This window comes from Macrobrachium nipponense, chromosome 32 (genome assembly GCF_015104395.2).
Source record: "Macrobrachium nipponense isolate FS-2020 chromosome 32, ASM1510439v2, whole genome shotgun sequence".
Lineage (NCBI taxonomy): Eukaryota > Metazoa > Arthropoda > Malacostraca > Decapoda > Palaemonidae > Macrobrachium > Macrobrachium nipponense.
The window spans coordinates 17,609,354-17,624,353 of NC_061094.1; the positions used below are offsets into that span (position 1 = coordinate 17,609,354).

At 35.7% G+C, this 15,000-nt stretch overlaps 1 protein-coding gene across 13 annotated transcripts in view; it reads right to left on the reverse strand.

Annotated features, from left to right (window-relative positions):
• LOC135207246 (1-phosphatidylinositol 4,5-bisphosphate phosphodiesterase-like) overlaps window positions 1-15,000 on the reverse strand; it is a 712,917-nt gene that overhangs the window by 555,179 nt on the left and 142,738 nt on the right. The gene's annotated exons all lie outside the window — the stretch shown is intronic.

Genomic DNA, 15,000 nt, shown 5'->3' on the forward strand with positions numbered 1-15,000 from the left:
ATATATATATATATATATGTTACGCAAAATGTGGATAATTGCCAAATGTGTACATTTTGCAATTAATTTTGCCTATTGTGTACAATTTTGCAGGCACCAAGCGCTGCAAATTGTACACAATAGGCAAAATTAATTGCAAAATGTACACATTTGGCAATTATCCACATTTTGCGTAACATATATATATATATATATATATATGTGTGTGTGTGTGTGTGTGTGTGTGTGTGTGTGTGTGTGCGTGTGTGTGTTTGTTTGTTTGTATATAAACACAAAAATATACCACGGTAAGGAGTAATAAAAACTAACTACACTGTATTCATCGCGCATTTCCAAAACCACCTGCATTAGGTCCCCTTGTTCGTCAAATTCTTTAAAACGGTCTCAGTATTTCATTCATCCTACCTCTGCATAATTACTTATTATTCATTTCTAACCACTCAGATATTTTATATATCCTTCTCTAATTCATGATATTTGACAGAAATTCTTCAGTCAGTATTTCATGTCACGATTTTGTTAAAGGAAAAATGATGATAATACCTTCTATAATATTAAGAACTTCCATACCTGTTCAATAAAAAACGATGGAAATTTTTAAAATTACGAAGTTAAATATAATATTATGAGATAATTACAAATAAAAATATCAGATGACAACACTGACTTACAAAACAATCGTATAGAAAATGGACTAACAAAGATTGGAAATAGTATAAACATGATGACAGTATCCCAATAAGAAGGTCTGAAAGAGGCATCGGAAACTACACACACACACACACACACAGATACACACGAGACGCTCTATCACCACCGATGATAATCGTTTTCTATTCAAATTAAAAGAAAGACTTGTTCCGTTACGGAACTTATTTTTTCTTCTCCTTGGCGTTATTAAAGAAAGAGAAAGGATGGGATGGGGGAAAGTGAGTACATTTAAAATAAAAATTCTTTAAAAAGCCAAAATCAACTGTATATATATTTATATTTGTGTGTGTGTGTGTGTGTGTACACTTTAACATTGACGTATGGTGACATCCGGTAGAAGATACCATTAATTAAAATTGAGAGCAAATTTGAAATTTCAAAAAGTCTTAACTGAACTATCTACATTAGCCTTCCAGAATATTGCTAATATCACAATGTAGGAAGCAACGAAAATGTTAAACACAATGCTGATACGTGAAAATTAAACTGAGGTGGATAGTTATGGGGCGAAACCACTTGCTGAGTTGACAGCAATAACTTACAATATCTGCTTTAGGGCAATGAGCATGCCAAATGGAAAAAAAAGCCCAGGGGCTGTTTCTTATGATCCGGCAAGCTTTGGAAATCTTTTCCTACTTCCGTTTTCACCAACTTTTTATTCTTCCAGCGTTTCCGCTACAGTTAATCCTTATTCATTGATTTCTCCTTTTTATTCCTTGTTTTCTTCGGGTGTGACCTAGAAAACAGAATTAAAGGCTGTCCGTCTCACTGATCGGGCTGCAAATTCCTGAGATGTATGCTAGTATTGCACCAGCCCCGGTTTTCTTTTATTCATTTTTTTTCTTTGTTTTGCCATGCCCCTGGGTTAAATTATTACTCTTGTAATCATTCGTGTTGGGCAATCATAATGAAATTATTTTCAAGAATATTCTATTGTTAGTTCATGTGATAAGGCGTCCCGCTTTTTTCAGAGAAAGGTCTCAATACTCGGTTACATCTCGGGAAAATGCGACCGGGCTCTGCGTCTCGGAAGGTGAGTCTATACTTTGTAGTACATAGTTCCCGTAAACTTCAACCGATCTGTTAGTTACAAGGATTTCAATCCGTCTCATGAGGAGTTTTCGAATATTCTTTCTAGTAAAAACTTCCCCCGCCCCCCCTCCCCTCCCCCCTCTCTTTCGGGGATTTCCGCAAGATCCTTTCCCAGACCTTTATGAATAGTCGCCTGTCCTGCGGGAAGATGAAGTTATCGCCAAGCCGCCTATCAACACTCGACTTCGCCTAGAATAGTTGGCGACGGAAGCATGCCGAAGACCTTATCAAGGAAAATCCAGATGACAAGCTTTTTTCCACCTTGACCTTCTCTCTGTGTAAGCTTTTCATTTTTCGACACTACATCTTGCTGAAGATATGTTTTAATTTACTTATTATCTATTCATGAACATTTTTTTGTGACACATGTTCTCTAATAAATTCTGCAGTTTGAGCTGTATATTTATTTGGTTATTAGTTATAAGCAGCATATTTGCCCATTCTTGGGTTTTTACACCAGACTCCATCAAACGAAAGTCATTTATCCAACCTGAGGAACCTGTAAGATCTAACAACTAAAAAAATTCTATTGGTTTCTTTGGGACACAAATTATCATCCACGTCTCTCCCATTTCACTGATATGCAACACCCATTCATTATCTGTATTTCATCGCTTATAAATACTAACCTTTAACATTCTGAAAATAAATAACCAACTTCGTAATGTTGAACAGCATACAGAGCCAAGAAAGAACCAGGGGAGCAGACAAAGAATGTAAAGGATCAGTTGTGACGATTACATTTTTGCGCCTTTTCTCTCCGCACCAAATACTTTCACATCTTACACATTACAACCATAAATCATCTGAAGACCATTAATGAAACTCTAGAAGAATGCATCAGTTTTTTAACTAATGTTGCTACTCAGCATTGTTCTCTAATTATAAAACCAAGCATTTATGTTTCTTATGCACATACAATAATCTATTTTAAAAAAATTATTTAAACACACTTTTATTAGAATGCACTAAAAACTGAAAAGTAATCTTTTTGAAACACACCAGGATTTTCTTACAATTAATCGTGCATTCAAAACAAATTTTTATTTCCTGTACCATTTCCTTCCATGTTTGGCTCCCACGCTTTTATTTTTGTAGACATTATTAATGGTAAGGAAATCCTAGTGTGTCTCAAAAAATTTATCTTTCACTATTGGTGCATTTAATAAAAGTGTGTTTTAAATTTTCTTATATACTTTTTAGTTCTGACTTTTCAAACCAAAGAAGGTTTGAAAAATCCGCAGAGTTATTAACTTATCCTACCAAGTCAAGGAAGGTATAGAAATCCAAGGTTTCATACTGGGAAAGGTCACTGTAGGGTCATTATAGGTCACTGCTGACCTACTGATCATACAAGTGTTATTGTGATGGAAATTGAGTAACAATGCAAATTTTCAAGTCCATCAGATGAAAGGAGCAGGTTGAAAAATGTGTTACAAGTTTTGACCCAAACAGACAGACAGACAGTCAAACAGACACAAAAGTCACGTTAAATAAAAAACATGTAATACTAAATAAATAGATAAATAAATAAATATATATATATATATATATATATATATATATATATATATATATATATATATGTGTGTGTGTGTGTGTGTGTGTGTGTGACCACATTTTTTATAAATCCGCCACCGCATCAGCATTGCCAGCAACATCCTCATCTGCAGTTTGAGAATGTGTATATGATGACATCACCCACTGCTCAATGTCCAATACTTCATATTCATACATTGTAGCTAAAAGAAGATATTTTAGTTTTTTCGGTAAATTTGGCATTTCATTATATTATACAGAATACACGACACACAGTTACATATTTCATACAGTTTATACTTTATAATTATCTCTGTTATAGTATATTTGTTTTAAAGCATATTTGTATAAGTAATTTCGTGTCATTTACAGCAGTTGTAATCATAAAGGTAGATTGTTACATTTTTTAGGAAACTCTCTCTCTCTAATGTGAAGAATGCTTTTGAGATTTGTTACCCTTATCATATAAGGAGCATGAAATAACCTTGTGCTAAAACAACTAAAACGTTCGTGTACCACTGTTACTGTTTGTACGTTCATATGAAAATATGCACACACATATATGAGTATCATTTATGTCTCTACTTTCAATTAGTACGTCAAATATTATGTGGTAACACATAATTTTGAACTATTTGGCTACAAATCATCTTCAACAATTTAAGTATCTGCATCCGCGAGGGTAAGGTCATCAAATATCCGCATCCTCAAATTTAAAAGATTGATATCCGCATCCGCAAATGTAAAACAAATTTATATCTGTATCTACAAATCCCATTTTCACACATCTCTAGTATGGAAACATATATATATATATATATATATATATATATATATATATATATATATATATTATATATTATATATAAAGGTTTTTTTGCCACGAAGGAAAAAATGAAAAAAGCGAAATAGCCAAGTACTTTCGGACCTGTTCGGACCCTTTACTGAGGCAAACTGATTTTACAAAGAACAACACAGTCAAAAGAAAGCTTAATAATACAAAACTGACACTGCCAGATTAGCCATAAGGGCGATTTCTTGGATAATTTTCTTTTTATTATCATGGTGGACGCCTTTAAGACTGTAGAATGTTACGTGTGATGTCGCATTCAATTACCGAGCTCAACGGTATGAAACCAACCAATTTATAAGACTCCGACTCCGACAAGACATCTGTTAGATTAAAGTTCTGAAGATGGAAACTATGACGCCATGTTATGAAAACCAACGCATTTTCTTAATGCGCTGAGAAGAGAGCCGAGAAACCAACAAATCCGGTAAACACTGCCTATTTGCTAACAAAGTTCGCCCGAGTTGATCGCCGTCAATACCTTACCCATCTGCACTTCAGGTCTTACCTGTATGGTTTACTGTATGAGACCTGTTCTCATGCAAGAAAATTAAGATCAGACGACTTAGATACGACTACACAAAAGATAAATCAAAATGCAGTGAAATTCAATCAAAATATTAACATAGCATGCCTTCCCCACTGCAACGCCAGACCACGCTCATTCGCGGGAGAGTAATGATTTAATCTGAAATTAACAGATAAATGACCTAACTAATCAGCGTGTCGTTGCTCAGTGGAAATGGGTACATTAGAAATCATTGGCTGATTACTGATCAGATGGAGATTACCTCATTTTGATTGCGATTTGTTGACTGAAATACGCTCTTGACACGGGGAATTTCACTCAGAGTCAGCTCTTGACACGGGGAATTTCACTCAGAGTCAGCTCTTGACACGGGGAATTTCACTCAGAGTCAGCTCTTGACACGGGGAATTTCACTCAGCGTATAATCAAAGAAACACATAACGGAAGGAAATGGCGTCAAAGCGTCACACTAACGAATAAATGGATTAACGCTGAGGAGACCGTTAAATGTCAAACGGAAAAAACCAAGAGAAGCGTGAAAAGGAGGAAGGGATAAAAGGAAAAGGATCGATATGAATAGATCAAATAAAAAGTACACTAAGAAATGGGAAGGACGGGAGAGAGAATGGGTGGAAGAAACGTAACGAAGAGGAAAGAAGAAGAGGGAAGCTTCAACTCCGGGAGGGCTCAAGTAATGACGCGTAAGGACATCTTTGACAACTTTCTGAAAGGTTTTGGAACCAATGTAGGGAAGGTTTTCGGAACCAATGTAGGAAGGGTTCCGAAACCAATGTAGGGAAGACTTTTGGAACCAATCTACAAAGGCCTTTGGAACCAATGTAGGGAAAGCTTTCGGAACCAATCTAGGGAAGGCTTTCGGAACCAGCGCTGAAAAGTTAAAAAAAAAAAAATCGTAATGCAACGAAGGCCTTTGGGGGGAAAACGTGGACGTCAATAATGTGTTCAGAAATCCGTAAACGGACAAAATGATGACGAGATACATAACCAGTGTTCGGTAAAAGAAAGAAAACTAAACAGGTTTGAAATGCAACACAATTCAGAAATTTCAAAAACTTAGAAATGTATTAACCGATCGGCTTACTAAAAACAGGAATTAACAACGGAGAAAACGACGTAATTATATGAAGGAAAGACAATGGAGGAAGTGACAAATTCAAGCTAAGAATGATGGCTGAAGGGCAGAAGCATGAAAGGTAAAGTTTCAAGCAAACAAAAACGAGCAATGATAACCCTCAATGGTAAATTGTAAAAATCTTGATACAATTCCCACGGTTATTCTGGCGCAGGAGAATGAAGAAATTTGTCACTTCTGCTCTTAAGGACATCTATCTCGCTTAACTGTGTAACTCAAACGGCACGCAGAGCCAAAGAGCAAACAATGAAAATGAATACAATTACAGACGTTCTTTCTGTCGGTAGAGAATAATTTGACCTTGACTGCAAACATTTAAGTAGACCTACAAGCGTTAGCAATCCACACGTCTGTTAAGATTAGAATCTTTTTATTTCTGGGAACATTTTTCATGATTCAACGACTCTGTTATTCTTATCAGTCAGAACCATCATGAGAATGAAGTCCATTTTTATTAATTACCAACAATTTCCATTAGAGAAACATTTGGGAGCAAGACTTGCGACATATGTACATATCTGTGTATCAACAGACTATTTATCTTAAAGAACATTTACTGTGAGCAAGACTTATACGACCACTAATAACGGTATAAAATGATCAGTCATCCGCAGACACGCAGTAATGTACTTCCCATCGTTTTACAGTCTTTTTATAATTTTCGCTTTGAAACTTCACTACAAAAAAGGAATGTCACAAAGGTAAAACACACTACCAAATCTGCTCTCCCATATACTTCAAAACGAAACTATAAAAGATAGCCAAAGTAACAGCACTTCACAGTCAACCCGTATAATATTCACCACGCTTTATTCCTTGTAAGTGACGATATTCCAAGCAAAATCGGTGTAGCTGAGTCTCTTGGGCCGGAATTTGTGATAACGACTACTTGAACTATGCCCCTACGGCACAGCTGTTCGAATTTACTGCTGGCGCGAGCGTTTTATTTTCTCCTTTTTTGCCTTTTGGAGATTAATTTTCAACCTCTCTCTCTCTCTCTCTCTCTCTCTCTCTCTCTCTCTCTCTCTCTCTCTCTCTCTCTCTCTCTGTTTCATATTGGAAAAGTTTACAAGTAAAGCGAAAAAGCTGCATGACGCATACATAAACGACAAATTGATGAGGCGGCGTGTGCCGGATGTTAAGAATGTATAGAACGGGGTTAATAGTCCTAGTAAGGAATAGAAGATAAGTTGACAAAAGCGAAAACCAAAAGTGGACGATGGGAGTGAAATATGTGGTAACAATATCAAGCGGAAGTGGCCTGTTTGGTGAAGGGACTGAGACAAGGGTGCTATCTTCATGACGTCAGGGGAGAGACTGACTATTAATAGATGAGGGTGCCATGCTGTGACAGAAGAAAACGGGTTCGATGCGGAATGTGAAATGGCGTGTCCGTAGATAATACAAGCTGATTGGCACAATAAAGAAGAATGTCAAAAACGGTGAAGGAATTTAAAAATGTTTCCAAGAGAAATTGGAAGTAGCTGTGAACAAATGTATGGAAATTTGCATGAACACCACGGATTATATCAGACGATGGTATGATGAGAGAAGAGGTGAGAAAGAAGACAGAAACAAGAGGAGCGGCAGGAATTGAGCAAAAGAGGAATAAAACCTGGAGTGCCTATGGAAACCAATTTTGGAATTTATGAGGGGTGATCTATTAAGTCAACTCTCTTTTATTTCAGTGGTTTATTAAAGCTGAATGCTGTAGGAAGAAAAATGGTGAAGTTTTAAAGATTAATTGCTTCTGCAGTATTTTTAGCAAAAAAAGAATTGAAAGGGGCGAGAAAAGGGGAGATACATTAATAAGGTGGTAAAAACGTTAGTGCAGATGGAAAGATAGACCAGAGTGTTTGTAGATGGATTATCAAGGGAGAAAATGAGAATAGCAGCAGGTTGGTGATGAGTAGACCATTCGGAAGTGTTAGGAGGGCGGAGATGAAGACCTGGAAGGTGTGGAATAGCCGAGTGGAAAGAGCTATTGGAAAGGAATCGAGAGGAGGAGCTCATGACAAAGGTGACTGGAGCAGTGTATGTAAATGTCTCGAAGCACTCCGGGCGAATGTTCTGTGTAGGTGTATGAGGTGAATAATGTTGAGTTCAGCGGGGCTCATCCACTAATCATCTATGCCACAGACCCACATGCAGCGGAAAGTTTAAGATATGATCTAATGAAAATAGGAGTGGTAAAAAAAAATGGCAAATGCCTTTTAACGTAGAAAAGTGTAGGGTTACAAATAGGAACAAACAACCCTCATGCCAGCTACAAGCTGCTTGGGAATGACAAATAGTGTAGAACAAAAGGAGGACCTTGGAGTCATTATTACCAAGGACTTAAAATCCACAAAACAGTGCATAAAAGCTGAAAAGAAGGCGCAGAAACTAGTGGGATACATAGAGAAGCAGTTCAAATACATAAACAAGGAAACGGTGCTGCAACTCTACACATAAATAGTTAGACCCCATCTTGAATATGCAGTACACTTTTGGTCACCAACACTAAGAAAAGACATAAATAGATTAGAATGAGTACAAGCAAGAGCCACAAAGTTAATTCCATCCATTAGGCAAATAGGTTACCGAAGACGACTAGAGAGCCTGAACATGTAGGGCTTAGAAACACGACGATTGTGAACACTACTAATAGAAACATTTAAAATACTGAAAGGCATAACAAAAGTAGACAGTAACCTATATACATTAAACGAAAACCAGAAAAGAAATAATGGATGGAAACTAGAACTGAAGAGATACAGCACATCCCATTGTGGGAACTTCTTTACATACAAAATATGTGACACAAGGAATAAACTGCCACCAGAAGTTGTTAACAGCAACAGTGTGGGAGAATTTAAAAGAAAGCTAGACAAAATCATAAGGACACTGTAAAATGCGCAGTAAAACCTGCTCCTACAGATATGTGAGCACACGATGCCTCCTCGGATGTACTAACAAGCCTTTAAGACATCCTAATCCTTGTAACTGTAATTCCTTGTAATTACTACTACCTTTTGCTATTGTGATATTTATGCTTGTCTTCTTTTCTTTCTTTTCTTTTAGAGCATATGCCCTTTCTCCTTAAGGAAAGAATGACGCTAAAGGGTAGGGCTTCCGGTTCTCGTCAAGTCTTCAGGGATGAGATTGATAACCGCATGATAAAGATATGACAAGGAAGTCCCACTTCAACGACGAGTTTGGGACTTGTATGTGCATGTGATTTTGTGACGACATTCTACCCTAAGACAAAGCCATTGTCATGGCAACATGGGGAGTTCAACTGGTAATATCCCTCTCATACATTGAGAAATTATCAAAGAATCTAATGATGAATAATCTTGATTTGCATACCAGAGATCTTATATTATATATATATATATATATATATATATATATATATATATATATATATATATATATATATATATATATATATATATTTATACACACACACACACACACATATATATATATATATATATATATATATATATATATATATATATATATATATATATATATATATATATATATATATATATATATATATATATATATATATATATAAATATATATATATATATATATATAATATATGTATACATACATATATATTTGCATGCTTTTTTTCGTAAACCGCCAAAATTTGCGGTAAGAAGTGATCGTTCATTCGCATCTTAGTGATATCGGTGTTTTGTGACAGTTGACTTCAAAATGGTTTATTGCAGTGTATTTGGGTGCAGTGAGAGTGATAGAGAGACTTGCATGCCCTTTTCGTTTCCGAAGGATCCCAGATACTGTAACATAATTATGTATATGTTAAAAGTGACATTAAATATCAAAACTGCAAAAAATGGCTGGTGTCGGAAATTTTCCCCCGTTTGGCCAGGTTCTATGTCCCTGGATGGGGTTGGTTTGTTTTTGTTTGTTTGTTTGTATGGTGTTTTTACGTTGCATGGAATCAGTGGTTATTCAGCAACGGGACCAACGGCTTTACTTGATTTCCGAACCACGCTGAGAGTGAACTTCTATCACCAGAAATACACATCTCACACCCCTCAGTGCAATGTCCAAGTATCGAACTCGAGGCCACCGAGGTGGCACGCCAACACCATACCGACACCACTGGATGGAGTGGGACTATGAAGATGTGGCCTGAAGGGCGATACCAGCAAACATTTAGGTGAAGATCCAGCAAGACCAGGTTGGGTTTTACAATTTTATTACTAAGTTAAACTATGTAAATTTAACAAAATGCATGAGTTGTAAGGCGGACTCGCGTCAACGGACAATTTACAAAAGGAAATCAACTTTTAAACAATTGACCAGGAGGTCCCAAACGCACACAAGGACAAGAAGGAAAGTTTCAAAAAACCCTGGAAAATCCCATGATATCAGTCTCTAAAAGTGTCACACAAAAAAACCCTTATTAGTGCAACATTTTGCCTATTCAATTTCTTTAATTCACATGAACTACAATATTTCATATTTCCAAAATCGCATTAACCATGGAAGGATGTTTATTAACTCTCATTTCAAAGTGCAAAAAAGGCAATTATTCCTATGTTTACATCAGTAAACTGCCGCTCCGATGCGTTTCTGTGACGTCAGATTATGGTCGGTTACATAAAAATAAACGGACCTACGCGTTGGACTACTTGTCGTGTTTCTTTATCGTCGTTAAAGTGGGACTTCCTTGTCATATCTTTATCTTGACTTGCATCCACAGGTATCCATACGAATCCGGGTCGACTGGTGGCAGTAAGCCGGATGTAAACCGAAAATTTACAGTTAAGAGTCCAGTATGTGCCACTGAACCACACATGCTATATATATATATATATATATATATATATATATATATATATATATATATATATATATATATATATATATTATATATATATATAAAGTACCTACGTGACTCAAACACTCGACAGTATGAATCAACGTCTTCAAGACAGTACGAACCAACAATGCTCAAGATTGTAGGGCTATCAAGTGGTATGAATAGCGCGAATTGGACATAAAACGACATATGTTGCTTAATGTTTGTATATATATGTCACACACACACGCGGCATATATTACACATATATATAATAAATATATATATAATATATATATATATATTATATATATATATAAAATATATATGTGTGTGTGTGTGTGTGTGTGTGTGTGTGTGTCTGTGTGTGTGTGTGCGTGTGTCCAAATGCTGTAAATACAATTTATCTCTCCATGTAGAGGAAAAATTACTTACACCTGGTCACTGACTGGTTGATGGATCTTGAGGATGTGTGACATTATGGGAACAAAGCAGTAGTTACAACATCACACACACACACACTTATATATTATATATATATATATATATATATATATATATATATATGTATATATATATATTAATTTTTATTACATCACCGTGATTCATATAAATACATCGCGTTACAAATGTCCTTTAATATCCAATTCGCTCTACATCGGAATTAATATATTTTCATATATGTTAACCGAAGGGGAATTTTTCAGTTGATAATAATTTCGTCCTCTTGTGGGTTCGAACCAGCCCCCAGAGGGCTGAGGAGGAATCAGGACTCCAATGACATTATCTACTCGGTCAACAAGTGAGGTTATAAGTTTATACCGACTCCAACCTTACAAATCACTGTCGAACTCAGGTATTTGTAATTAGATTCGATATCCAACCCCCTCTGCCATGTTAACAAAGTCGAACGTTTGCCGCACGAAGCCATATATGAAAATGTATTAATTCCGAGGTAGAGCGAATTGGATATTAAAAGACATTTGTAGCTCGTTGTATTTATATGAATCATAGTGATGTGATAAAAATTCATATAATGGCTACATGCGGCAAACGTTCGATTTTGTTAACATGGCAGAGGGGGTTGGATATCGATTCTAATTACAAATACCTGAGTTCGACATTGATTTTTAAGGCTGGAGTCGGTATATACTTATAACCTCACTTGTTGGCCGAGTCGATAACGTCATTGGAGTCCTGATTCCTCCTCAGCCCTCTGGGCGCTGGTTCGAACCCACAAGAGGACGAAATTATTATCGACTAAAAAATTCCCCCTTGGTTAACACGTATGAAAATATATTAATTCCGAGGTAGTGCGAATTGGATATTAAAGGACATTTGTAATTCGTATATATATATATATATATATATATATATATATATATATATATATATATATATATATATATATATGGAGGCAGAATTATGAATGTACAATTAAAAGGAATATTCTAGGAGAAGACTTTCAATAGAGGTTTTATTGAAAATATTGTCTAAACGCGGCTGAAAAAACCATTATTTTCAATACAATATGCACATAAATTACATATAAACATTGTGTCAGTAATTTTGTGAACATTTTTAAGTGCATTTTGGGCGGGAGTTGCAAAAGAAATCATATGCAACAATGCTTATATTTAAATAATGAAAGTAGAGATGGTGGTATTTAAAATATAAATATGCATTTATATATATATATATATATATATATATATATATATATATATATATATATATATATATATATATATATATATATATATTTATAATTTACATATAATTGCATATTTATATTTTAAATACCACCATCTTCTACCTACATTATTTTAAATATAAGCATTGTTATATATTTCTTTTGCAACTCCCGCCCAAAATGCACTTAAAAATTTTCACAAAATTACTGACACAATATCATGTAATTCATGTGCATATTGTACTGAAAATAATGGCTTTTTCAGCAGCGTTTAGACAATATTTTCAATAAAACCTCTATTGAAAGTCTTCTTCCAGAATATTCCTTCTAATTGTACATTCATAATTCTGTCTCCATATATATATATATATATATATATATATATATATATATATATATATATATATATATATATATATATATAATCTCATACATGTATGTATATTTTTACACAGATTTTATGTGTTTATAATATATTCGAAAGCATACTACGTATATGCAGATATGAGCCACTATAGTTACCGTTCTTGGTTCGTGTCGGGCGACGCCTCGGGGACACACGAAACATTACTTGTGACTCCCTGGGAACGCTTGCGTCTCTTGATGGGTGAGATGATGTCTGGCGTTTGGTGTGCGCTGTCTGGTCCCCGTTCGCTTTCGCTTGCGTATTCCTCTATGTGCTGAAGGGGAGTATGTGATCCGACTCTCGCTGAATATTCAGTCGGGTTTTGGATGACGATGCTTACCGCTTCTGCTATCCAAAGGCCATAGTTATTTTCTTTATGGGTGCCCTGGGTGTCTGTGATCAATGGTCTCAATAGTAAGTCCGATTTATTTCTCGTTGTGAGATTTACACATCTTAGGGCATTCGAATTTATACACTACATTCGTGTACATCTTCGGTCCAACGGCGCTATTTTGCATTATCAGTGCTGGTGCCTGGTTGGGTTTACTGTAGATACAAAGGCTTATCTTGGTGTGACGACTCTGCTATTGATCCCTCGTAGGATGAAGGTGATGATAAATAACCAGGCTCTCCTGTTTCGTCGTCGTCCGAAGTTGGTATAATTCGTCAGTTTTCTTTTGAATGAAGTTTCAATAATATGAACTTGGTATCCATATTTTTTTTTTTTTTTTTTTTTTTTTTTTTTTGCTGACGTATTCAGTCAAATTTAAGTTTATTGTTTACATCTTTCCATGAAGCATAGTAGATGAGTGCTCCCTTCACATAAGAGTTCAGTGCTTTCTTTTAAAAGGCGTCTGGGCCTTCTCTCCGTGAATTCAAGCAACGGCCAGTGTTCGTTACTTTTGTTTATGCGGTCGTCTTGAATTGTTTAACAAGGAATCAAGAAACAGCAAGGTCTTCTGGCTGTGCTCTGTGAAGAAGTTAAGCACAGACTTTCTTTTCAAGGCATCCGCTATTTTCCTGGCGTAGCTTCGTCAGCTTTCATTGTAACGAAGATCTTCGGTGTTCGCTGTTCAGGAAAGGTCTTTTCGACGTTAGCCATGTACATGTTGGCGAACACGACTCCTAGTGGAGATCCCTGGGCCGCGATATGATTCCCCTAATTTGAGAGGAAAGGGGCTCCCATAGTGTTGGCCTTCAGAATATCACGGAGGATATCATCGGGTATGGGGAGCAACTCTTTCTTTCTTCGGACCTGTACACATGATCAAGGAAGATACTGATCGTTTCTTCGACGGAGACTTTCATAATATAAGCTTTCCACCTCGAGTGAGGAGACGTCATCTTCTGGTCCTTTTGTATTAAGAGGGGCTGTTGAATTCTACCGCTAATTTCACAGAGTACGCACCATGTAAGCAAAGCACTAACAGATTGTTAGGGACCTTCGTGGTCCTACAGGTTGGGGAAGTAATCTGATAGATGATAGGTGTAGGGGATTGCTAGTCTTGCGGGTTTTTACTGCTCCATAACTGTAATCCGTCTTTAGTCTACCTCTACCATATGGAGTTTCAATATATATAATATATACTATATATAGTATATATATAATATATATCATATATATATAAATATATACTTACCTCCAACTTTCGGAATATATATATATAAATATATATATATATATATATATATATATATATATATATTTACCTCCAACTTTCGGAGCAACAGTTCGAACAATCCAAGGGGTCAAGAAAAGGCCTAACCATTTGCATTACAATAGGCCGACGTTTCGCAACTCACCTTAGCTGCATTTTCAAAGCCGGAAACAGCTAACATGGAAATCAGTAAAATAATCAAATTAGAATTACAATAAAACATTCAGAATAAAATGACTAAAAAACTTCGCTAAAAGACCAAGGAAAAGGCTGGGACACCCTACCTAAAAGGAAGTTAAAAACAAACTACTCGCATTGAGCATTATATAATAAAAATAAACATATGTACAGACAGAGAAGAAACAGCTTACAAAAACCATCAGACAATAAAAAATCGCGTGGAAGTTGTTCGGGGGTCAATATAATCCTTATAAATTTAAGTACTGTTAGGTCATTTCCTTTCTGTACCTGTCCTATTATCGAAGTCTTTATTTTCTATAAATATTTCACATATATTTCTAAATGATTCTTGAGATTAGAC